The sequence below is a fragment of the Triticum urartu genome, chromosome 3 (assembly GCF_003073215.2).
Source record: "Triticum urartu cultivar G1812 chromosome 3, Tu2.1, whole genome shotgun sequence".
NCBI lineage: Eukaryota > Viridiplantae > Streptophyta > Magnoliopsida > Poales > Poaceae > Triticum > Triticum urartu.
In genome coordinates, this window is record NC_053024.1 from 17,957,231 (window position 1) to 17,982,708 (window position 25,478).

Genomic DNA, 25,478 nt, shown 5'->3' on the forward strand with positions numbered 1-25,478 from the left:
ACTATGAATGGCATATTTTCTAATCTTTCTAATCTTCAAGCGCATTTTCTCCATCTTAATCTTGTGATCATCGATGACATCGGCAACATGCAACTCCAATTCCATCTTCTCCCCCTCAATTCTTTTCAATTTTTCCTTCAAATCCTCGTTTTCTCTTTCAACTAAATTTAACCTCTCGACAATAGGGTCGGTTGGAATTTTTGGTTCAACTACCTCCTACATACAAATATCTATGTCAACTTGATGGGCATAATTTGTCATAAACATGAAATGCAATGAATAGTTTTAAAAGAGAATATACCACATCCGAATCATAACCCAGACGAGGGCCGACGGGGACGGATATCAAAACCATGGCACTATGTATAACAAATAACGTATGGGTAGGATAATTATACGAGTAACTATATATCCAAATCACACAAACATCAATTTTTTATATAAAACTTCATGAACAAGAGGCTCACCACAAGGTGGTGCCGGCGACGGGACGTTGCAGGCGATCGACGGTGGTTACGACGGAGATTTAGAAGGCACTAAGTAAACCACACCTACATATGCAAACTAAGTGTTTTTTTGACCTCAAATTGCATATAAATCAAATACTAGCACATATATATAATTCCTCCCAAATTACTAAACTCAAAAATCGATCACTATATAAAGCATTACACGAGCTAATCTAGCAATGAGAGATGAAAGGACAAAGTTGCTAACCTTTGTGATCATTTGAATGGATGGGGGCCTTCAAATCTTGACAAATTTTGGGCAAAATGTGTGATGAACTTGAGAGGAAGAGGGAAAAGAACAGAGATGAGAAGGGAAAGGGGAAGAACAGAGCGAGCTCGGGTGGACGAAGGGTCTATGTAGGACGACCTTTAGTACCGGTTCGTGATACGACCTGGTACTAAAGGTGCTGGAGGGGCCCCGGACTGACAACATCCTGCCACCACTCACTTTAGTACCGGTTCGTGGCACGAACCGGTGCTAAAGGTTCACCACGAACCGGTACTAATGATGTCCGACCGCCTAGCCGTTGGAACCGGCACTAATGGACACATTAGTGCCGGCTCAAATTCAAACCGGCACTAATGTGCTTCACATTTGACCCTTTTTCTACTAGTGACCAACACCTGCAAAAAGCCAATCCAGTCGCACCGCCGCCTCCATGACGCCACCGGCTGGCTCCCTAGGCACTCCTACACTATGTACACGCTGCAAATCGGGCCTCCCCCGTCCTCCCGCCGCCGAAGCGTCCGGCGGAGGGCGAGGGAGCCGTCGATTCGGCAACGGTGAGGTGGAGAGCCCAGGGTTCGCACAAATCGCCCTTCGTTCCTGTAGATGGGGAAGGGTGAGGTCTAAGGCTCATGTTTAGGGAGAGCTAATTAAGCGAATGAGCTAATAAAGGAAGGATTGTGGGCTTAAATATAATATTTAAACGAATGTGGCTAATTAAAGAAAGGATTATGGGTAAATCGGTGGAATAATTATTAGAAAAATTGTGGTCTTAATAAATTCTACATGAAGGATTTGAGGTAAAAAAGGTAGGATAATTAAAAGAAAGGATCTATAGGCCTTAATGCGTTGGGGCTACTAAATTAGAAAAGAAAGGATTTGATTCCCGACTAAAAGGGTGAGGACTTCATGGTAATTAATGAAAGGATCATACTTAAATGCCATTAAAAAGGATTGTATTTAAATGAAATCAGTGGGACATTACGCCCCACAAAGAAAATATGAACACGACTAAATTGCAACGTATTTTTTTATGTTCATTTTGTAGAAGGACAATACTGCGTTGCAACATGTTCTTCAGAATGAATCCAATGTTGTGGGACATTATGCTTGTGCAAAACATCAATTTTTCCCATTGCAACGCATGGACATATGTGCTAGTATATAATAACTAATTATGGTCATAAAATCATATGATGAGAGTACTATATATAAAACCACAATGAAAATAAGCCGTATTTTTAAAATACAGGAAAAGTTAGCAGCAGCGCTTTTCAGAAGAAACGCTACTGCTACTTACTACTATCAGTAGCGCTTTCCCAAAAAAACGCTACTGCTAACTAGTTATAGCAGTAGCGCTCCCTTTCCAACGCTACTGCTACTAGTTAGCTGTAGCGCCTTAGTGATAGCGCTTGTACAAGCGCTACTGCTAGCTATAAAACAAGCGCTACTACTAGGGTTTTCCTAGTAGTGCGTGCGTGTATGTAAGCTTCTGCATTTGTACTGTGTTTCTAAAAAAATGATGACGTTAACACTGATGATAGTAATGATCATGAATTTGATGATGGTGATCAGGAAGAGGAAGAAGAGAGGGGCAAGATGTGAAGTAGTGGGCTTGGAAGATGTCACAACCTGGTTTAGCAAATAGTAGTTAGAAGTTGATCATGCATCATGACCAGTGCATTTCACTAGTTGTTTTATTTGGAAACCGAGGATAATTCAAAACCTCATAGTAATGCTTTAAAATGCCTCACAAATTCAACAAAGAAGATATGATAAATACATCCTAAAATGTAAGCACCTGTTCAGATTACTCCACATATATAGGGGAATATATGATAACCAAATCCACAATGTGATCCTACTAGCAGAAAAGTATGTGTGTGGTCAGGATCCTAGTGTTGTCCAAACGCTGTACATAGCGAACCGTTGCCATGTCTTTCTCGAACGGGACGAGTCATTTGTAAACAACAATGTAAGCACCTACCTGTTCAGGCCATATAAATACGTGAACTCAACATCATTGAAAAATTGCTCTATTCACTTCAATTTTGTTCTTTTCTTTCCATTATATCAGCACACATTGCTTCAAAACTGAGAGAACATGCCAAGAAGAAGAAATGTGATAAATGATGACATTCTTGCCAGACTGTGCTTTTGCCTTTGCTAGATTTGTGGCTAGGCAGCATATCGTTTCCATTTTCCTATAGCCGGACCTCTGGTTTGACTGCTGCTCGCCACCAGAATTTCGGTCGCCGCCATCAATGTCACCTGGACAGGAACGGTAGCGCCCGCCACCGCAGGGCACCATACGGTACCCTGTCGTCGCTATGGTCCTGGTGGTGGACTCCACCATCGCCATGCCCATCGTTAGCACCACCACTGAGACAACCGTTGGTTGCAGCGCCCCTACTCCCTTGGAGCACCAGGACCAAGTACCAGGGCAGTTGGGCCCAGGAAATAGGCCCCGGTCATACCTCAGCAAGCACTTTGGCACCATCATCGTCCACAAGACCCAAGGAACTTTGTTTACCGCTAGACTAATTTCAATAAAAATTTGGGTACTGGTGCAAGTAAAAATAAAAGTAAAGTAATTATATATTTATGCTAATCTTTTATATTTATATAAGTCATTTCTACCAAACTAAAATTGCAGATCATATTTTTGTGATTACTTAATCATGATAATAAATCAGCAGATAATACTGATATATTTGTAATAGTGTTTTGATGACAAAACTGTACTATCTATCAATGACAAATGTGCTTGCATTGTGCTAATTTTGAATCGTGTTTGTAGTGCCAATTAATTTTCTTTTGCTTTTCGGTACATTGCACCTTGGAGAGATATTCCAACCTAATCCACATACATGTGAGATAAAAAAACCCTCAAAAGGCATGCTTTCATGGATTAATCGTAGTACTGTCATGAACATAGTGTGTGTGTGTGTGTGTGTCTATATATTAGACAACAAAATATTTATGTGTATTTTCAAATATCTTTGTAAAAATCTCTAAATTGTATAGTCTCATAAATATCCTCACAACACTTTCTAGTTTATAGTTAGGTCTACAGGAATAAAAATGTTAAATGTGAGATTGTCACCAAATCATAAACATGCTGCTCTTTATCATTATTTTTTGGGTCAAATGTTTCTACATATTATAATGAGTTCAACAATCAATTGATACATGCATGCGCTCTATATTTGGTACTAAAACAGAATCACTCCAGCTAAAATAGCCTTTAGTACAACATGTAGAACATTCATCGCACTTTAGAGCATCCATCATAGAGAGGTTATCAACCTAACTATACTAACCTCCATATATGAAATTCAGTTGTTTTTCTATGGTGCATGTTATTCGTTTGTGATACAGAAATACTAAGGAAAATTGGACATAATGTTGTATATACTAGGTTTTTATAAGTAACTAGCAAGATTCCCATGCGTTGCATGGAACATGAAGATGCATATGTATGAGTAGTTTATCTTGTGAGAGAAAAGGATGAACGAGGGAAGGCCTTATTTGCAAATGTGGAGAGGGGTGTGGGTATCTTTTTGCAAAATTGCCATAGTTTCCTTCCTATCCATTAGATATAAATCGGATGACCTATATTGCAGGATGACATGCACATCATCATTACCAACTCTGTTTTTTATAAGAGTAGAGATAGCAGTTAATACACGTATTAGTGTGAACAGGAGCTCACCTTGTTTGCACGACCTATGGACCGCCTCTATTTACGGACCCATCGCTATCAACCACTACAAGAAATATGTCAACTTATGACCACCACTATTGGTCACTGAATGGTCACAAATTTCCATTTATGACCTTTTTGTGACCAAAAACATAAGGTTAAAAGCTGGGCGTCGTAAACTGACTATAGCGACCTTTCTTCTAGAATGGTCGCAAACGTTTATGACCAAAATAAGCCTATTGCTCTGTTTTGGTCAGTAGCAACCTCCCCAGGCCACGTAGGCATCTAGCGTGGCAATCTGACGTGGCACAAGATTCAGCCCGGTCCAATTCGATTTTCTACATGGGCCTAGCCCAACAATTCGGCCTTTTTACTGTATATTTTCTCTATTAATTTTCTCTAGCTACATGGGCCTGGCCCAACAATTTGGCCTTTTTTATTTTGGGCCATGGCCTTTTTTAGGACCATTTCATTAAGCCTATTTTTCTGGTTTTTCAGAAATGCACAAGGTTCTGATCCATTATAGTTTGGGTCGCAGCCTTTTTAGAGCCCAAATATTATTTTGTCAAGTAGAACATTTAGTATTTTTCATTCACAGATTTCAATTTACACATTTGAACAACAAAATATCAATAAATCTTTCTATTAACTGATTAAATCCAAAGATCATCCAGTCAAATACTCACAAGAGCAAATACACGTATGCACGTCCAACTTCCACATACAATCAAAAACAGATACACAAGGGTGGCACATCGCCAGCTTAATTCCTACGAGGCCGCGATGGTGGTATCTACGATGTGCGGGAGAAACGTTCAGGACATCCTCTTCCTCTTCTTGTCACCTGCGTTCTTGAGCTGCAAGAGGACACAACACCATTAAGCACAGTTGGTCAGACCATATTGACAGGAATCACAAATGTTGGCACCCAGTGTATACTATGTAAGTGCTGGTATATTTTTACTAGCAAAACCATCACTACTGTGCATGCATGCTTGGTTTATAAGCTTCATCCATATAGTTGGCACCATCACTGCATATTGTTGCTACCGATGTACACAAGTGTGCACATACACAGCATGCTGCATGCATACGCTTGCATGCCAGTATAAAGCTGCATCTCGATGCTTTTCATTGCTGATCAAGAGATTGTAATATTTTAATAATCCACTACATGCGCCACATAGCTACTCCTACCTAGGTAGCTATACGTAGGTGTACTAGCAGCCAGCCCAAAGGCGAGTTGATCAACAATTCAACATACACTAGCTAGCCAGCAAGCTACTGCTATGTCCTATCCTAGCAGCAGCAACGACTTTTGTTTGTCATGCATTTAAAGAAATGCATGCATTTCCAGTAAATATAAATGTATGCATGCTGCCATTGGCCTGGACCACACTAGAAGAAAAAATGCTCGCAGCGACCAGCAGATAGATCGACCTAGGTGTGCGCTTCTTTCCAGTCGCCAATTCTAATTGCCATCGACTTGCAAGCTTTACCTACGTGGTCACCATGCAGTAATGGCATGCACACCAAAAGGAAGAGAAGAAACCGAGCATACAGTTTCATGTCGAAGGATCGACATGCCAGAAGAGGTCAGGCCACCGAGGTACAGGTACTCCCTGCGCTTGGTGATGATGGCGGCGCCGGAGAAGCACCCTAAAGCGATGGCGGTTCCGACAAACCCTGTCACGAGGATGCTGGTCGCATAAGAGCAATAGGCAAGTTATGTCAGCCAACATAAATAGCAAGGATGAGAAACGAATGTGAGCATTGAGCAGCAATAAACTAGAACTATAGGTACATAAATAGCAAGTTATTGTCCAAGTAACAAAACAATCAGTCATATCAATTTTGTAGACCTGTAGGTACACAAATTCAGAACCACCAACAAAAATGTAGGCCCAAAAAGTCCATGCTCAGGCCCAAAGTTCAATAACAACAACCCAGACACAGGGTCCAAACCCCACCGCGAAGGGCCCAGGTACAATAGACTAATCTAGAAGCAGAATTTGGCACCTACACAACCTAACTAATAATGCTTGCAAGAACAACCAGACAATGATGGACAAGGACATATAATCAGCAGATATCCAATAATCCAATCACAGGCATTCACAAACAGTACGTGTCACACTCCCATGACATATGGTTTTGTTACCACAGGGTTTGCTCATAAACTATTCTCTATAAGACAGGGACATGTGCAGCAACAATAAAAGCAAATTCGTGTTTACCTTGGGTCAAAGTCTATGGGGAGCCCAATCAGAGGTCCAACCGAAGCCCCATCCAGGAGGGGTCACATAGCTCTTTACGCTGTATCAGAATTAACACATATTTTAGATTATAGAAATAGAATCCTGAACACACCGGTAATAATCGACTTCTGACTAGCAACGACAAACAGATTCAGGCACAAGCAATTTTATAGCAGGATGAGAAATCTATGTGCAGAAATCATGAATGAAATTATAGTAGTAGCACAAAGAAGCCTCACAGACATTTGTAATAGTACGCAAAGGTAAATAGAGTTCCCAGCAGACAATGTATTCCAGTTATTAAAAAAATGCTCACCAAGATAATCAGTACAATGGTGAACCAAACACAGTAATAATCCAAAGCTGATACTAATAAGCAGCAGGAACCTCCCTACTTTTGTGATATAAAAGTAATATCAGACCAATTTTGTACCAAGTTGTACATAATCAATGATGTACAGCATGGGAATGTCCAACAGTCAGTTGTTAAAAATGTTCAACAACCTTTTAGTTAACTATAAGAGGGCTTGTAGGCTTTCCAAACTATTAATTGACAGAACCCAAAATTGTATAACGAGATCACGTTTTTATTATATGAAAAAAGTTAACTGAAGCCAACAAAACAGTAAGGATTAGTGCAATATTAACGTTGACACGTTTACATATTGTGGATGTGGAGCTCGACATCATCAAGGAGCAGGGGTTAATAATGGACAGGTTTAATCTAGACATCTACTAGTTAAATCAGCTTGATTAGCGTCCGAGCTCTATATTGTTTACCACTCACTCAGACTTAGCTTGATTAGGTCTTCCTTGTCTAGTTCAAGCAAGACATGAGTTATTCTATTTTTGGCAACAAGTTTTGAGCTACTCGTATATACACAACAAATTAACACTGAACATTTTTCTACTCTGCTTAAAGCAAATACTACCATTCTGCTCAGGAATAAGTGATATGCTCACAACCTGAATTGCAGTATTGTCCTAACAGCAATCTTAAAGACACTTAATGCCTTATCGAGCCCGGTAAACTTAGAAGGGTAACGCTGCAACAAGTAGTACATGCTTCCCAGCACCAATCTCACTGAAGAAGTGCCAGTCCTCACCTCATCAATCACTATGAGCTCAAGATCAACGAAAACAGCACGGGGGACATGCTTCCCAGCACCAGTCTCACTGAAGAAGGTGTTGACGCTGATGAAGGCGTGCAGCAGCAGTGCCCTTGGCGTTGACCTTGAACCCCAGCGCCAGATCCTGCTCCCCAACCGGCGATGGTGTATCCCTCGACGGATCTGCATCCATAAGGCGAGGTGAGAGAGGGGGTCAGCTACAGCCTCTTGCGGATCGATCGGATATGCATTCAAACAAGAATTTATTAGTGAAGAACAAAAAGAGCGGCTCCCCTGTTTTTTGCTGGAACAACAGTAGCCTAGCTTAGCCTCAAACAAGAATAACAAATTTGTAAGACATGTATGTCTGCCATAACCAAGCAAGCAGATTCAGTAGCTACTTAAACAGTTTAATAGTTGGACTCCGGAGACAATTCTTAGTGCTTCAAATCATTCAGTTATCTGAATAAACAGTACAGAAAAGAATTGAAGATCTCAATGACAGTAGTAATTGGAGGGATAAATCAACACTTGTTCTAAGGACAATAAGATGATTGGTGCCACGCAGTGTGGGGTCTCATCAGTCACCAAGCTGAACATGAGTGTTTAAATTTGCCAACTAGGACTAACAAAAGTGCCAAACAGAGCTTTTCAGGCTACAACAGCAACATATTAAACTATCATGGACCTACCTAACTCTCAAAGCACTAATCCATCCCCAATTAGTTCAGATAAAAAAATCCCACATGGCTAAATGGGCATGCACCTCTCTGTAATTCTGTAGATAAACCTTGAGGGGCTCAATGTACTCCTGAAAGCCTAGCGTGGCCATCGCCCAGAGCAGGTCATCGATGTTGATGGTCTTGCACTTCTCCCTCTGGCACTTGTCACTCGCCCTACAATACAGACAAGACAAAATGGCGACAGGTCAGCACCAGACCACACTTGATTCGGGCAGGCAAAACAGAGCGGCAGCGGTCAATAGAGGCACTCACTCGCTGGCGATGAAGCAATGAACTCCGAGATGCACTCCCGCAGGGTCTCCTTGGCGTCCTTGGCGATCTTGCCGTTGGCCAGGATGGCCTTCTTCATGATGCTGCTGATGTTGGCGATGGGCAGGAACCTGTCCTACTCCCTGACGCCGCCGAAGCCGCCGCCCGGCGGGCTCGCCGGCGCGTCCGACATCCGGCCGCCCTCCTGCAGCACACCAACAACCCCGACAGATCCATCAGCGCACCGGCGCACCAAACCCTAGACCCCGACTTTTGGAAGTGCGGGGAGAGAGGTGAGGGGAGAGGGAGGCGTACCTTATATAGACGGGCGTGTAGAGGGAGGGAGGGAAGGTGGTGAAGGGGAATGGAGGTGCGATGAGCGCGGCGAGCGACGTCCCCGTGCTCCGCGAGCCTCCACCGCGCCTTTCTAGTCACCGGAGGAGCTGAGGGCCGAATCCGCTGCGGTTGGCTCGCCTGCCCAAGCCCCGTCGGTGGAGAGCGCCTGCTCGATCCAGATCGAGGTCCTGGTTGGCGTGGGGTTGCCTGCGAATCTTGGGGGCGGCTCTGGGCATGGGCTCGATCTTGGGTCGGCCTCAACCTCGTCTATGGCGAGGGTCGTCGATGGTGGCGGTGGCGGTGGGGTTGGGGGCGGCGGCAGATCGAGATCTGAGGGAAGGAGAAGGGGGGGGGGTTGGGGGCGTGGGCGGAGGAAGAAGAGCTCGGAGCGGCAGCGAGGTTTGGGTGCAGCGCGAGGGAAGGAGGGTGCCGCCGGTGACAGAAAGGAAGGAGGGCGCCGCCGGTGATAGAAAGTAAGGAGGGCGCCGCCGGTGCCAGCGCGAGGGAAGGAGGGCGTGGCGCGAGGGGTGAGGGAGAGGCCGATCTGGATCGGGGACAGAGAGAGGGAGGCGGCGGGCGGAAGGAAGGGACGAGAGGTGAGAGAGAGGTAGGGTTTGGTGCGGTGGGTTTTTTTTCCTTTCTTTGCATGGACGGATGGATGGACGTTGGATTGCTAGCAATGGATGGTAGGATGTCTGCCATCTCATCGATCCGTGCCACAAACGGTTCCACCAATCACAATGTAGTACACACTTTGACGATTTTATAACCATCTAAATTGGTCGTAATCAATTAAATAATATGCTAAATCATGTCACCTATTTTATAACATCATAGAATTAGAAAAAAAAATAAGAACAATAGCATCGTGTCACAAGTGAGACTTGTTTTTCAGAAAAATAACAAACCTGGAATAATACAAATATCTTTAAAAACTGATCTCAAAAATGAGTTTTATTTGCAAAAAAACATTTTCAACCTTTGGAGTGTCGAAAATGGTATATATTTTTTGAAGCACCTACCAATATTTGTTGCAAAATGGCACCACTTTATTTTTCAATAATATTAGATCATATTTTAGGTACAATTGACCAAATGCTTCTGTCTCAATAGCTGTCTATCCACCTCTCGTCAATAATCGAGGAGGTTTTTCAAGTGCCCATTTTTCATTTTTCGAGTGTCCAAAAGGGGTTTTTTTGTGAAGAACCTACCAAATAATTGTTGCGAAATTGGACCAAATCATTTTTCTAAAATGCTATGCCATATTTAATGCACAATTGACCAAATGGTTGGGTGTAAAGATTTTTGATCCTCCTCTCGTGAAAAAGACAAATTTCCGCCGATTCTGTAGGAAGCGGGTCAAATTTGAACTGCAGCTGCATCATAGTTTGCTATTTATTTTTTACAAAAATCATTTCTAGGTACATAAGTACCTATTTAATCAGAGAAACACCAATAAAATTCCAAGATTCAACCACTAGCTAGGAACGGTCATTCCCGCCGTTTTGACCGCATTTTGAAACGGGCATAAAAAATTCAAAAAAAATCAAAAAATTGGAAAACCTTCGCATTGTGTCATTATATGTGGCCAAGTTCCCAGGGAAAATAACAAACTTGTAATACGGCAATTATTTTAAAAAAGTGTTCTCAGAAACGAGCTATCACGTGTGGAGATCAATGGCTTTCAAGCCAAATGATCAATCTTATGGCCACATTCATGGCATAGTTTGTTCAAATAATCTCATATTGTGCACAAGGGTGCATATTGGAATGGCAAACAATGTTGCCTAAGGAAGTTTTCATTTTCTTTGGACGAAAAAGCCATTTTCCATTTTTCGAGTGCCCAAAAGGAGTTTTTTTTGTGAAGGACCTCCCAAATAATTGTTGCAAAATTGGACCAAATCAATTTTATAAAATACTAGGCCATATTTGATTCACAATTGACCAAATGGTTAGGTGTCAAATGCCTTGATCCACCTCCGGTGAAAAAGACAAATTCTCGCCGATTCAGAAGGAAGCGGGTCAAATTTCAACTGTACCTGCCTTGTAGTTTGCTCTTTATTTTTTTCAAAAATCATTTCTAGATACATAAGTATCTATTTAATCAGAGAAACATCAAAAAATTTCCAAGATTCAACCACTAGCTAGGAACGGTCAAACCCGCCGTTTTGACCGCATTTTGAAACGGGCATAAAAAATTCAAAAAAAATCGAAAAATTGGGAAACCTTCGCATTGTGTCATTATATGTGGCCAAGTTCCCAGGAAAAATAACAAACTTGTAATACGGCAATTATTTTAAAAAAGTGTTCTCAGAAACGAGTTATCACGTGTGGAGATCAATGGCTTTCAAGCCAAATGATCAATCTTATGGCCACATTCATGTCATAGTTTGTTCAAATGATCTCATATTATGCACAAGGGTGCATATTGGAATGGCAAACAATGTTGCCTAAGGAAGTTTTCATTTTCTTTTGACGAAAAAGCCATTTTCCATTTTTCGAGTGCCCGAAAGGAGGTTTTTTTGTGAAGGAACTACCAAATAATTGTTGCAAAATTGGACCAAATCAATTTTATAAAATACTAGGCCATATTTGATTCACAATTGACCAAATGGTTAGGTGTCAAATGCCTTGATCCACCTCCGGTGAAAAAGACAAATTCTCGCCGATTCAGCAGGAAGCGGGTCAAATTTCAACTGTACCTGCCTTGTAGTTTGCTATTTATTTTAAAAAAAATCATTTCTAGGTACATAAGTATCTATTTAATCAGAGAAACACCAAAAGTTTTCCAAGATTCAACCACTAGCTAGGAACGGTCAAGCCCGCCGTTTTGACCGCATTTTGAAACGGGCATAAAAAATTCAAAAAAATCAAAAAATTGGGAAACCTTCGCATTGTGTCATTATATGTGGCCAAGTTCCCAGGAAAAATAACAAACTTGTAATACGACAATTATTTTTAAAAAGTGTTCTCAGAAACGAGTTATCACGTGTGGAGATCAATGGCTTTCAAGCCAAATGATCAATCTTATGGCCAGATTCGTGGCATAGTTTGTTCAAATGATCTCATATTGTGCACAAGGGTGCATATTGGAATGGCAAACAATGTTGCCTAAGGAAGTTTTCATTTTCTTTGGACGAAAAAATCATTTTTCATTTTCCGAGTGCCCGGAAGGAGGTTTTTTTGTGAAGGAACTACCAAATAATTGTTGCAAAATTGGACCAAATCAATTTTCTAAAATACTAGGACATATTCAATGCACAATTGACAAAATGGTTGGGTGTAAAAAGTTTTGATCCACCTCTCGTGAAAAAGACAAATTTCCGCCGATTCAGCTGGAAGCGGGTCAAATTTGAACTGCAGCTGCCTCATAGTTTGCTATTTATTTTTTAAAAAAATCATTTCTAGGTACATAAGTATCTATTTAATCAGAGAAACACCAAAAGTTTTCCAAGATTCAACCACTAGCTAGGAACGGTCAAGCCCGCCGTTTTGACCGCATTTTGAAACGGGCATAAAAAATTCAAAAAAATCGAAAAATTGGGAAACCTTCGCATTGTGTCATTATATGTGGCCAAGTTCCCAGGAAAAACAACAAACTTGTAATAAGGCAATTATTTTAAAAAGTGTTCTCAGAAACGAGTTATCACGTGTGGAGATCAATGGCTTTCAAGCCAAATGATCAATCTTATGGCCAGATTCGTGGCATAGTTTGTTCAAATGATCTCATGTTGTGCACAAGGGTGCATATTGGAATGGCAAACAATGTTGCATAAGGAAGTTTTCATTTTCTTTGGACGAAAAAACTATTTTTCATTTTCCGAGTGCCCGGAAGGAGGTTTTTTTGTGAAGGAACTACCAAATAATTGTTGCAAAATTGGAACAAATCAATTTTCTAAAATACTAGGACATATTCAATGCACAATTGACAAAATGGTTGGGTGTAAAAAGATTTGATCCACCTCTCGTGAAAAAGACAAATTTCCGCCGATTCAGTAGGAAGCGGGTCAAATTTGAACTGCAGCTGCCTCATAGTTTGCTATTTATTTTTCCAAAAATCATTTCTAGTTACATAAGGACCTATTTAATCATAAATACATGGTTTGGTGGCGATACGTCGAGGTTTGGGCGGTGGCCGAGGGCCCCAACTCTAGAGCGCGTAAACTCGCATGCCCGTCGCGTGGTCACCGCGTGACCGTAATGTTGCCATGTGTTCTGGGCGGCTTAGGCATGTCTAGTGGGTTGGGCACTCCCCAGGTTGGTGCTAGGAAGAAAATTACAACATAAGATTCTCACAAGAAGACCGATCGATGCTCAAACATGAATTAGCAGCCAAGTGTTTGATTAGAGGTACGGGAAATGCACATGGACAATGGGCGCGAGTTTTGGCTGAGGATGATCATCTACTAAGGAGAATGTCTTCACAAATTTTTAGCTCAAAAGGAGGATCCTAGGTGGTACTTGCTTTGCAAAGTACCACGCTGGACAAAAATGTGAATGTTGAAGCTGGGCTCAAAATAATGAATGGATTGAGCTGAAATTTTGTGGAGGATGGTTATTTGGGCATAGGAAAGCATTGTAGAAAATTGATACCATTTGGACATGCCAAAGTAGTACTTCCTTCACAATGCTCTTCTATGGACAGAAACTTGGGAAAACTAGTGAGAGAGATTGGATGAATGAAATGAGCTCAAAATTGGTGTAGGTAAGTTACTTAGGTATGGTCATGCGCTGGTCAATTTTCAAATCATTTGGGTAAGCCTAGCTAGTACTTACTTCACAAAGCTTCTCTCGAGGTAGAAACTTTGGAAATTTCCCGAGAAAGATTTACTAGGAAAATTGAGCTGAATATTATCATGTGGCAATGATTTGGGTATGGAAGAGTGCCCGAAAAGTTTAAGGGTAATAGGAGGGGTCTATATAACACTTGCTTTGCAACGTGCCAATTTGGCCATAAAATATAAATTGAACCTGGGCTCACATAGATGATTTGACTGAGCTGAAATTTGGAGGAGGGTGATAATTTGGGCATATGAAGAAACTGTATAAATTTCATGTCATTTAGAGATATAAAAAAGGTACTTCCTTCACAATGCTTCTAGGTGGACAAAAACTTTGGAAATTTGCCGAGGAAGATTTGCTAGGCAAATGGAGCTGAATTTTGTGATGCAGTAATGATTTGGATAGGAAAGAGTGCCCAAAAATTCGTAGGGCAATCAAGAATATATAAATAGCACTTCCTTCATAAAGTGTTGTTGTGAACATAATAGGAAAATGAATATTGTTGAATTAGTTTTGAACTAGGCAAGGAAGGATTTTTACATATTTGATGAAGATATGACCCAAAGAATTTATGAGATTTTTTTGGGAATTTTGGGAATGATAGAAATATAGGTTGCTTCACAACCTAGGGCAAAAACTGCCACATGGACATGACACATAGGCAAAACTGATGAGATGGCGCCTAGTCATCACAACCCACCACAATCTACAAGGCTGTGACCATCTATATTGGTCATTAACAACTAGAAATAAGGCAGCGGACTAGCACTGTTTGCTTTGTGACCATTTCGTGTAAGGAAATTACGACCTTTCTGACCAAAATGGTCGCAATGGTTTAGGGTTTGAAGCCCCCTGAACAGCTTTTGACCAATTGGTCTAAAATGGTCATAAATTTATGACCAATTCTTCGTGGGTCACTGACAGAAGGTCATAAGTTGACATATTTCTTGTAGTGAACCATCAGCCATCAGATACCCACGGGGGTGAGTTCAAGGCCATGTCACACTTGGTGTATGTGGTGTTCCAGAATATCATCATAATCCCATCTCAATCATAATTGATGTTGTGTTGCAAAGTCCTCACTAATACTTTCATGTTTTACGTAGTATTGTCGACTGCAGTCTTAACTGTCCACAACTCAATGCATCTCACTTCAGTTATCTATCCCATCAATGTATAGTGTACGTGCACCATATGGGTTGATTGGCGAATGTTTTAGTGGGTCTAGTGTTGTGAAGAGAATTGAGAGGCAAAAGACACATGTGACATATTTAGGCAATGCGAATTAAACAAGGGTGTCTGCATTTGCTTCCTCTCTACTAGGAAGGTGTTGCCCCACGGCAAACACAGCTTGGTGACAAAGGTTCCCAGATTACAGTGTAATTAATGGACCACCTCGCCATTCGGACCACCGGCCGGTGATTGTATGCACCCAGGGAGAAGGGAGATCGACTGGGCAAGCGGCGAGGGGTTTTAGGTTTGAAGCTTGGTGGCTGAAGGAGGAGGGTTGTGCCGCTGAAGTTCAAGGAGCATGGGAGGAGGGTATGAGGAATGAGGGGGCTACAGTATCCCAGTCTTTGCGGTGTGTGGCGGGAAGGATGAGTAAGTGGCACAAAGAAGTTGTGGGGGAGCTTGAGGGGCGCCTGAGGAAAGCAAAGAGTGATCTGGAGAAGTGTATGTGTGCCCCGGTATCGGAGTACAAAATACGGGAGTAGGCCAGATTGAGGTGTGTGGTGGAACAACTTGAAGAGAAGAAGAATATCAAGGCGCGGCAGCGGTCGCATGTGTCCTGGCTGCGGGATGGGAATAGAAGCACTCAATATTTCATGGCAGTGGCGAATGCTAGAAGGAAAACTAACAAAATAAAGGAGTTGAGGAGGGAGGACGGCTCGGTGGTGAAGGAAGGGGGAGGGCTCTCTGACTATGTTTGTTTGTTTTTTCAGGATCTTTTTACCACTTCGGCTGGATCCAGGATAAATGAACTCATTGAAAAGGTTGACCCTCGGATCACACCGCAAATGAGGAATATACTTGATGCTGAATTCACAAGAGAGGAGGTCAAAGCTGCATTGGATAATATTGGAGATCTCAAAGCGCCGGGCCCGGATGGTATGCCATCGATTGTGTACAAGCGCCATTGGCATTTTATGGGTGATAAGGTAATCGAGGAGGTGCTGGCTGTGTTGAATGGGGGGGGGGGGGCTATGCCTGAGGGATGGAACGATACGATGGTTGTGCTCATCCCAAAATTCAAGAACCCACATCGAATAAAAGATCTCCGTCTGATCAGTTTGTGTAACGTTATTTACAAACTTGTGTCAAAGGTCATTGCAAACAGGCTCAAGATGATCTTGCCAGGTATCATTTTGGAGAACCAAAGCCCTTTTGTTCGGGGGAGATTAATCATGGACAACGTCCTTGTGGCATATGAGCTATCACATTATCTCCTCAATAAGAAACAGGGAAAGCAGGGGGTGGCAGCAGTTAAAGCGGACATGAGCAAGGCCTACGATCGCGTCGAATGGAACTTTGTGCAGGCCATGCTCATTAAACTGGGTTTTAGCAGCGCCTGGGTCCAGCTGATCATGAAGTGCATCACCTCAGTTCGCTATCAAATCAAGGTTAACGGGGAGTTGACACAACAGTTCTGCCCTTCTCGAGGTCTATGGCAAGGAGACCCGGCATCCCCTTATCTGTTCGTCATTTGTGCGGAGGGGCTGTCCGCTCTACTCCATGATGCGGAACGGACTGGAAGAATTAGCGGAGTAAAAATCTGTAATGTAGCACCGGTGGTTTCCCACCTTCTCTTCGCTGACGATTCTGTGTTGCTTCTGAAAGCAAACCAGGAGCAGGGGGCAGCTCTGAAGGAAATCCTAGACCTATATGAGGACTGTTTCGGCCAATGTATTAACACTGAAAAATCAGCCATCATGTTTAGTCCAAACACGCCATCACAAGTGAAAGAGGAGGTGAAAGAGGCTCTACAGATCAGGAGTGAAAGTTCGAATGAGAAATACCTAGGCTTACCCGTGCATGTCGGCCGATCTAGGAAGAAGGCGTTTTCATTTGCGAAAAATGGTATGGCAGGGCGGGTTTATGGATGGAAAGAGAAACTCATCGCGAAGTCAGGCAAGGAAACGCTCGTTACAACCGTGGCCCAAGCAATTCCAACCTTTGCAATGTCTTGCTTCTACTTGACAAAATCGTTCTGCAAGGAACTAAGTTCTCTCATCGGAAATTACTGGTGGAGTCAGCAGGAGAAAGAGCACACAATGCACTGGATCAGCTGGCAGAAGCTGACGGAATCAAAAGCAAGGGGTGGGCTAGGTTTTCGGGATATGTATGGCTTCAATGTTGCAATGCTCTCGTGCCAAATCTGGAGGATTATCCAAAATCCTGACACACTGTGTGCCAAGATGCTGAAAGCAAAGTACTTCCCCAACACGCATGTCCTTGAAGAAGTGCCGAAGGATGGTATATCCTATGCTTGGCGCAGTTTTCTGCATGGACTCGAGTTGTTCAAGGAGGGCTACATCTGGCGTGTCGGTGACGGGGCAGATGTTAACATCTGGTCCGACCCGTGGATCCTGCGCCCGTGGTCTCGACGTGTAATCACACCAAGAGGAGCACATCTCCTGGACCGAGTTCAGGACCTGATAGATCCAACAACAGGAACGTGGGATGAACAGCTTGTTTGGGAGACCTTTTGGGCAGATGACGCACAACATATCCTCAGGATTCCTCTGAGGGAAGGAGTCCAAGACTTCATAGCGTGGCAATATGATAAGAAGGGTCTACACTCGGTTAAAAGTGCATATAAGCTACATGCACAGATCACTAGTAACCAGAATGGAGGAGGCACGGGGCAGAGTGCCGAGCCGGCCGGAAACATGGATTGCACCACTGACGACCAATGGAAAAGGATATGGAAGTTACCATGCCCGAAGAACATTCAGATGTTCGCATGGCGTATGAAACACGAGTCGCTTGCCCTTCGCACCAATATTGAGCACATAGGTATTCCCATAGCTGACACGAAGTGCTTGTTTTGTGGGCGTGTGGATGAAGATGGCGCACACCTGTTCATCAAGTGCAAGCAGGTAAAGCCAGGCTGGAGGGACATGGCTCTGGAGAAGGAGAGAATGGAGTTGGAGGATATTACGTCAGTACATGCAATGTTTGACTATCTTTGGAGACTGGATGAGAAGAAGAGGCTCCTTATCATCATGTTTTGGTGGCTGTGGTGGTCAAACAGAAACAAGCTAAGGGAGGGAGAGCTACCTCTCGAAGCCTTAGTTGTAGCATGGAAGGCCAGATGCTCGATGTTTGAATATCAGAAGCCACCCAAAAAATCGTCACCGGGAAAATGGAGGCCACCAGAGGGGGATATGATTAAGATAAATGTTGATGGGTCCTTTGTGCCTGGTGAAGATTTCGTAGGCTGGGGTGTCGTTGCGAGAACGGCCTCGGGTGACATTGTGGGTGCCCGGGTGGGGAGGCAGGAGAATGTCCGGGATGCGTTTGCTGCGGAAGCTTATGCTCTATCACATGCAGTTTCCTTTGCTGCTGAACTGGGCATCGTTAAAATGGTTCTGGAGACTGACTCTCAACTTCTCATGGAGGCCATGGACCTGCGCAAGGCTGACTCCTCGGCATATGCAGCCATTATTGAGGACACTAAGTACCAGCTCAAGATGTGGTTTTCATCTCATGTAATTCTTTTTTGTCGTCGTTCGGCCAACTCGGTAGCCCACGAACTCGCTAGTTTGGGTCGTCTGTGTAACCCGCACCACTGTATGCAGTGGGAGTCTAATGTACCAGCCACTGTGGCTGCTTGTGCTTTGGCTGATATTAGCCAGCACGGTTAAGTTATAAAGCTCATGCTTTCCTAAAAAAAAGGAAGGTGTTGCCCCTCAAGTGCAAGGGCTTCTAGCAAGCATCAATTTTCCTCGAGTAACCTCAAGGTTACCGAATCCACGAGAGCTACATCATTAACCAAAGATTGGTAGCTGCATGCACAAAGCAAACTTTCTTGTGCCCCCTACAGGGACTAGCGAGGTTGTCAATCCCACTATGTTTGCTAGTTACAAAAGAAACTAAAACACAAAATGTCCAAAGAGTTAATGAAAATAAGCGAGGAAGTAAAAACAAGTAATTAGAAGAACATTGATTGTGGGTGCAACTATATGGAAGATAGGTTCGCTAGTGGTCTCTCTCAATAAGATTCTCAACGGTGTGGTAAAAAAATTAAATTATAATATTTATAAATATGAATTTTCATGGCATAATCAACATATGAGCATCACATCCATAAATTCATAGACCGTTATCCAATGACATCTATAGCTAATACTCCACCTAAGACCGCTATCTAGCATGCATATCAAAGTATTAAGTAACACATAATGTTGCATTAAGTATGATCACATTGAATAGATGATGTATTGTTTCACCCTATGTTAAAAGGACAATTATGCAACAATCTTTTGATCCCTAGAGGCAACAACACCAATACAAACTTTTTTGACTTTCTGTCAATGCGGTAGCTTACTTCATGGTTGAACCCAACTATAGTACACAACTCTCTTTATTGATCAAATCCCAAACTTCATCACAGAACGAGAAAATAGATTGGGTAGCATATACAAATAAGAATTATGCAGCAAAAGAACCAAAAAGATCTCAAGATAATTCATTGGTTTCGGCAACGCCCCTCCTGGGAGCCCGCCATATTTGCTTTTGTTGAGCTGTTGTTACCATCTGCACTCGTTATTGTGCGGTTCGGATCACATTTCGGCGGAGGGCTCATGGGACGCTCCATGTGGATGATTGCAAGCTGTTTTTTTTTGGAAAGAACAACCGATCCTGCTGGTAGATTGTTGCTCAACTCATTCTCGGATCTCTCAAACCTCTTTTTGTTTGGCTCCAACATATTTAATGGCTTCCTCCACCCCTCGCGAGAGGACCACAGAGGAGCTCATCGCTTTTGGCGGGATTGCAGATCCGGTGTCGGCTGGCAGGCGTGTCAGCAACCGGATCCAGGGATAGCCGGATGCGGACGACCTGCAGCTAGCGCGTGCCAAGAGGTCCGCCATGCTTCATCATGCCGAGACTACTACAGGTACGTCCTTTGATAAAAGTTGTTCAATTTTACACTTCTCTAAGAATGAAATAGTTGATAAGGCAAACAACTTAGGAATTTCTTTGGGATCAAATGAAACTGAGGTCGTCAAATTTGTTAATGACCTTTTAGATTTGGAAGCGGAGAGGGCTTCTGAGATCATTCAAAATCTTGCCTCTATCCAACCTATGAATGAAAATGACATGAATAATTTAGGAATTAATGATCTTGCAAATATATGTAATAATCTGTTGCCTAGTGTCGAGGCTGAGGATGAGGAGAATGTTGAGAACACATATACGGTAGAGCATCTCTTGATGGATGAGGCAGTGTCTGTCATAGATAATACTATCGTCCCGCAGGGTGTTGAGGAGAAGCCCAAACGACCCTGGAAGCAGAAAATTTATCCTACTTCGTTAGTACGCAGAAGTGCTAGAGTTAAGATTAAGAAAAAATTTCATGATGACTTATGAGAGGACTCTTTTGGAATAGCAGAGGTCTAGCAGACTTGGCTAAACAAAGATTCTTAGCAGAGACAACGTTAGAGCATCACTTAGATTTCGTTGCACTTTTGGAAACTGGACGAGATAATTTCACATCCCAATTCCTTCGAACCCTCTCCAGTGGTATAGATTTTGACTGGCACATTCTACCTCCTAGAGGAAGATCCGGCGGGATTTTACTAGGAGTACGGTGTGAGACGTTAGAGGTGCTTAATGTGGTGCAGGGAGACTTTTCGGTTAAATTCAGGGTGAGATCAAAATTGGATGGGTTCCGATGGTCGCTAGTTGCGGTATATGGGGCAGCGCAACCTGAATTTAAACCTGATTTTCTAGAGATGAAAATCTGCCACTACTAGTCGGGGGGGATTTTTAATATCATTAGGAGAAGAGAAGAAAAGAATAATGACAATTTCGATGGACGTTGGTCTATGATGTTTAACATGATTATCGAGAGCCTCAATTTGAGAGAAACTGAGCTTACTAGTAGACAGTTTACATGGGCCAACTCGTTACCTGTTCTGACTTATGAAAAACTGGATAGGGTACTTGCTAGTGTGGAGTGGGAACAAAAATATCCGTTTGTGTCGGTTCATGCAATGCAGAGAGCGATCTCGGATCATACACCATTCTTTTTAGATTCGGGAGAGGCTACCCATGTTGCAAATAAAAATATCTTCTCCTTCGAACAAAGCTGGTTTGAGCGAGAAGGATTTATGGAGATGATTGCACGCGAATGGGCTAAGCCGGTTACGGGAAGGACACATGTCGAGAGATGGCAGAATAAGATTAGACACCTCCGACAATTTCTGAGAGGATGGGCCAGAAATGAGAGTGAGATTTATAAACAAAAAAAGAACGTCTAACTCAACTCATTGAGGCACTAGATGTAAAGGCTGAAACCACTCTCCTTTCTGTTAATGAGCATCGAACCAAGTCTGAGGCTGAGCAAGGCCTACATGCTCTCCTGAGAGAGGAGGAGCTCAAGTGGGCGTTGCGTGCGAAAACGCTTAAGGTTGTCCAAGGGGACGACAACACACAGTTCTTCCATATGGTTGCAAATGGTAAACATAGGAAGAAGAAGATCATACATCTTGAACAGGACGAGGGGACAATAGTGGGGCATGAAAATCTGAAAGCGTATATTTCCAACTATTATAAAAGACTATTTGGACCCCCGAATACATCCACGGTGTCTCTTGATGAGTCTGTTATTGATGATATACCTCAATTACAGGCAGCAGAGAACGATGTTCTCTCTGCACCGTTTACTAAAAAAAAGTTCATCTGGCCATAACCCAAATGAAGCCGAATAAAGCACCGGGACCAGATGGGTTTCTAGCTGAATTCTATAAGAAATGTTGGCATATCATTAAAGATGATCTCATGCCTATGTTTCACGATTTTTTCGATGGCCATTTGGAGTTGTTTCACCTCAACTTTGGCAAGATAACGTTGTTACCTAAGAAGAATGAGGCGGTTCGGATCGAAAATTCCGACCCATTTGTCTGTTGAATGTGAGTTTTAAAATTTTCACAAAGGTAGGAACCAATAGATTGACACAAATTGCTCACTCAGTGGTTCAACCTAGTCAGACTGCTTTCATGCCGGGACGACACATACTAGAAGGAGTGGTCGTCTTACATGAAACACTCCATGAGATTCACTTGAAGAAACTAGACGGGGTTATCTTCAAAGTGAATTTCGAGAAGGCTTATGATAAAGTAAAATGGCCTTTTCTTCAGCAGGTAATGCGCATGAAGGGTTTTAATTAGTGAAACCTGGAGGAACCAAGTGGATACTCAAGTCCAGAAAGGTAGTGTCGGAATTAAGGTGAACGATGACATTGGTCACTACTTCCAGACGCATAAGGGGTTGAGACAAGGGGATTCCATGTCACCTCTTCTGTTCAATATTGTGGCAGATATGTTGGCCGTTATTATTGGCAGGGCCAAGCAGCATGGCCATGTAGATGGTCTAGTTCCTCATCTAGTTGATGGAGGGATGTCCGTTCTACAATATGCTGATGACACTATTCTGTTCATGGAACATGACATGGCTAAGGCACGTAACATGAAACTTATCTTGTGTCTATTCGAACAATTGTCTGGCTTAAAAATCAATTTTCATAAGAGTGAGGTGTTCTGTTTTGGGAAGGCCAAAGACGAGGAACATACATACAGACAATTGTTTGGATGCGAATTAGGTGCCTTACCGTTCAGTTACTTGGGTATTCCGATTCATCACCGTAAGTTATCCAATAAAGAATGGAAATGTATTGAAGAACGAATTGAAAAGAAACTCAGCTGCTGGAAGGGCAAGCTGATGTCATACGGAGGTTGGCTAGTTTTGATTAACTCAGTATTGACTAGCATGCCAATGTTTTTACTTCCGTTCTTCGAAATTCCGAAAGGGGTCCGAAAGCGATTTGATTTCTTTAGATCTCGTTTCTTTTGGCAGTCTGATGAGGCCAAGAGGAAATACCGCCTCGCGCGATGGGATATCCTTTGTCGACCTAAAGACCAAGGGGCTCTAGGTATTGAGAACTTGAAAATTAAGAATAAATGTCTTATGAGCAAATGGTTGTATAGGTTAGAGACAGAGCCGGAGGGCATGTGGTCTCAAATCCTACGCAATAAGTATTTACACTCGAAAACACTAGCCCAGGTTACAATCAGACCGACTGATTCGCCGTTCTGGAAGGGACTTATGAGAACGAAGGATATGTTCTTTCATAGGGTCAAATTCTTGGTTGGCAACGGGATGTCAACAAGATTTTGGGAAGATACATGGTTAGGAGAGACGCCTCTGGCATTACAATATCCCACCCTATACAATATTGTGCAACGTAAGGAGGATTACGTAGGTATCGTCCTTCAAACTATTCCCTTGAACATCCAGTTCAGACGTACGTTAGTGGGTGAGAGATGGACAACCTGAATGCACTTGGTTCGGAGATTGATTGAAGTTCGACTCTTCGACATGCCAGACTCAACACAATGGAAGTTAACTAAAAATGGGATATTTACGGTGAAATCTTTTTATTCAGATCTGATCAATTATGGCCCCCTCTCTAGGTCACTACATATATGGAAGGTTAAGGTTCCTTTGCGCAATAAATTTTTTATGTGGTTTGTCCACAAGCAAGTAATATTCACAAAGGACAACTTACTTAAGAGGCGATGGGTAGACAATTCGCGGTGTTGTTTTTGTGCTCAGAATGAGACAATGCAACATTTATTCCTTGAATGCCCACTTGCCAAGTAACTTTGGAGAACGTTTCATATAGCTTTTAATACCAATCCTCCAGTAGATATTGCGTCTTTGTTTGGGACGTGGTTAGCTGGGGTTGAACATATCACGACAGCTCATATTCGGATTGGAATATGTGCGTTATTATGGGTTATATGAAAGCGCAGAAATGATATGATTTTTAACAGACAACACAACTTAACTTTTTTGCAGGTTATCTTCAGAGCTGCAGCTTGGATCTGTACGTGGTCCTTACTCACTCCTATGGACTCCAGGAAGCCTTTGGTTACTGGGTGCAACCAATGGGAGATGGTGGCTCGGGTTATATTCAACCGGTTTGGATGACGTTCGCATAACAGGATAGGAGTCTAGAGAGCTTATCCTTATTATCACCGTATCGGTTATCTTTGTCCGCTTGTAATTTTCAGGTTTATATACTCTATTTTGCTCCGGTTGCGAGCTGTAAGACCTTTACGATAATACTCTCTGGATTTTTAATAAGAGGGTCGCATGCATCATCATGATGCAGAGGTCGGGGGTATACCTCCATTTCAAAAAATGGATAGCATTGCCATGTACCGAACAAGGTTGTGGGCTTTGACACTGCTTTCCCTCTTCTCATGGATGCAAACTCTGTCACATGGGCTAGACGTGGGCCTACCACGTCACAAGTCAGCCTATTCGACCCGTGAAAGGGAAAAAAGCAGGCCCATCAAGCAAGACGCCTCAGTTTTCACCCCCAAAAAATCACACATGTTACTCTGAACGTACAATGCTCAACAAAGTGAGAAACCGGAAATGTATTCCATATTCCGTCACGTCTGTTCTTTGTCTTGTGCCAAAATAGCGCAAGTCAAACCGATAGGATGGTAGGTATATACTCCTCGATCGGTCGATGTAATATACTTCCTTCGTTTCTTCATGTAAGATGTATTATTATTAACACGGTGATCAAGTCACATAATTATAGACAAGTTAGGATGAAATTACCCTTGACAAATTTCTTAGTTAGTGACAAGTAAATCAGTTAGTCCAAAAAAGTAAGAGATGCATGCAATCGACAGAGAGATACTTTCTTTTTTGCTACAACAGAATATACAGACAATTGGAAGAGGGATACTTTCCTTTTTTTAGAGGGCTAACAAGGGAATTATGTGGAATTTGAAGAAGTGCATCTTACATTTTAGTAAAAAATAAATACATTTTATATAAAAGAACGGGCGGAGAAACACCCATCACAAAGTGAAAAGGAGAGGTATAAAAGCAGAGGAAAGAAAGAAGGGTCATGTGTGTGGGGCTCCGGGCACATGCTACACTACTCGCATTGATTGGATCATATGGGCACACCCTGCACATTTTGGTGTCTGTGCTGCGCCGCACCGACGCCGTGTCACTTTCTTTCTACCCCTCTGATTTGGGACATGAAAACTATTCCTTGTCGACGTTGTCCATCTCGATCCGAGCATGCCTTTTCTCCATCGCACCATTCTTTTTTTTTGAGGGGTCCATCGCACCATTCTGCAGGTAACCAAGGATACTTTGCTTGCCATTACAAGTGAGTGAAGGACTTGGTAGCGTGTAAACAGAGAGGTTCGAGCCTTTGATGTAGCTGCTGCCGTATTACGGGTGACCGAGCGAAGTACTTGGAGTAGTTCAAATGGTACACCAGGTCCTTCGAGTTTAATAT

The 25,478-nt window shown here is 42.6% G+C and overlaps 1 pseudogene; it reads right to left on the minus strand.

Moving 5' to 3' along the window:
- Window positions 1-7,566: 7,566 nt before the first annotated feature.
- Window positions 7,567-8,993, minus strand: LOC125546515 (annotated as a pseudogene).
- Window positions 8,994-25,478: the final 16,485 nt, after the last annotated feature.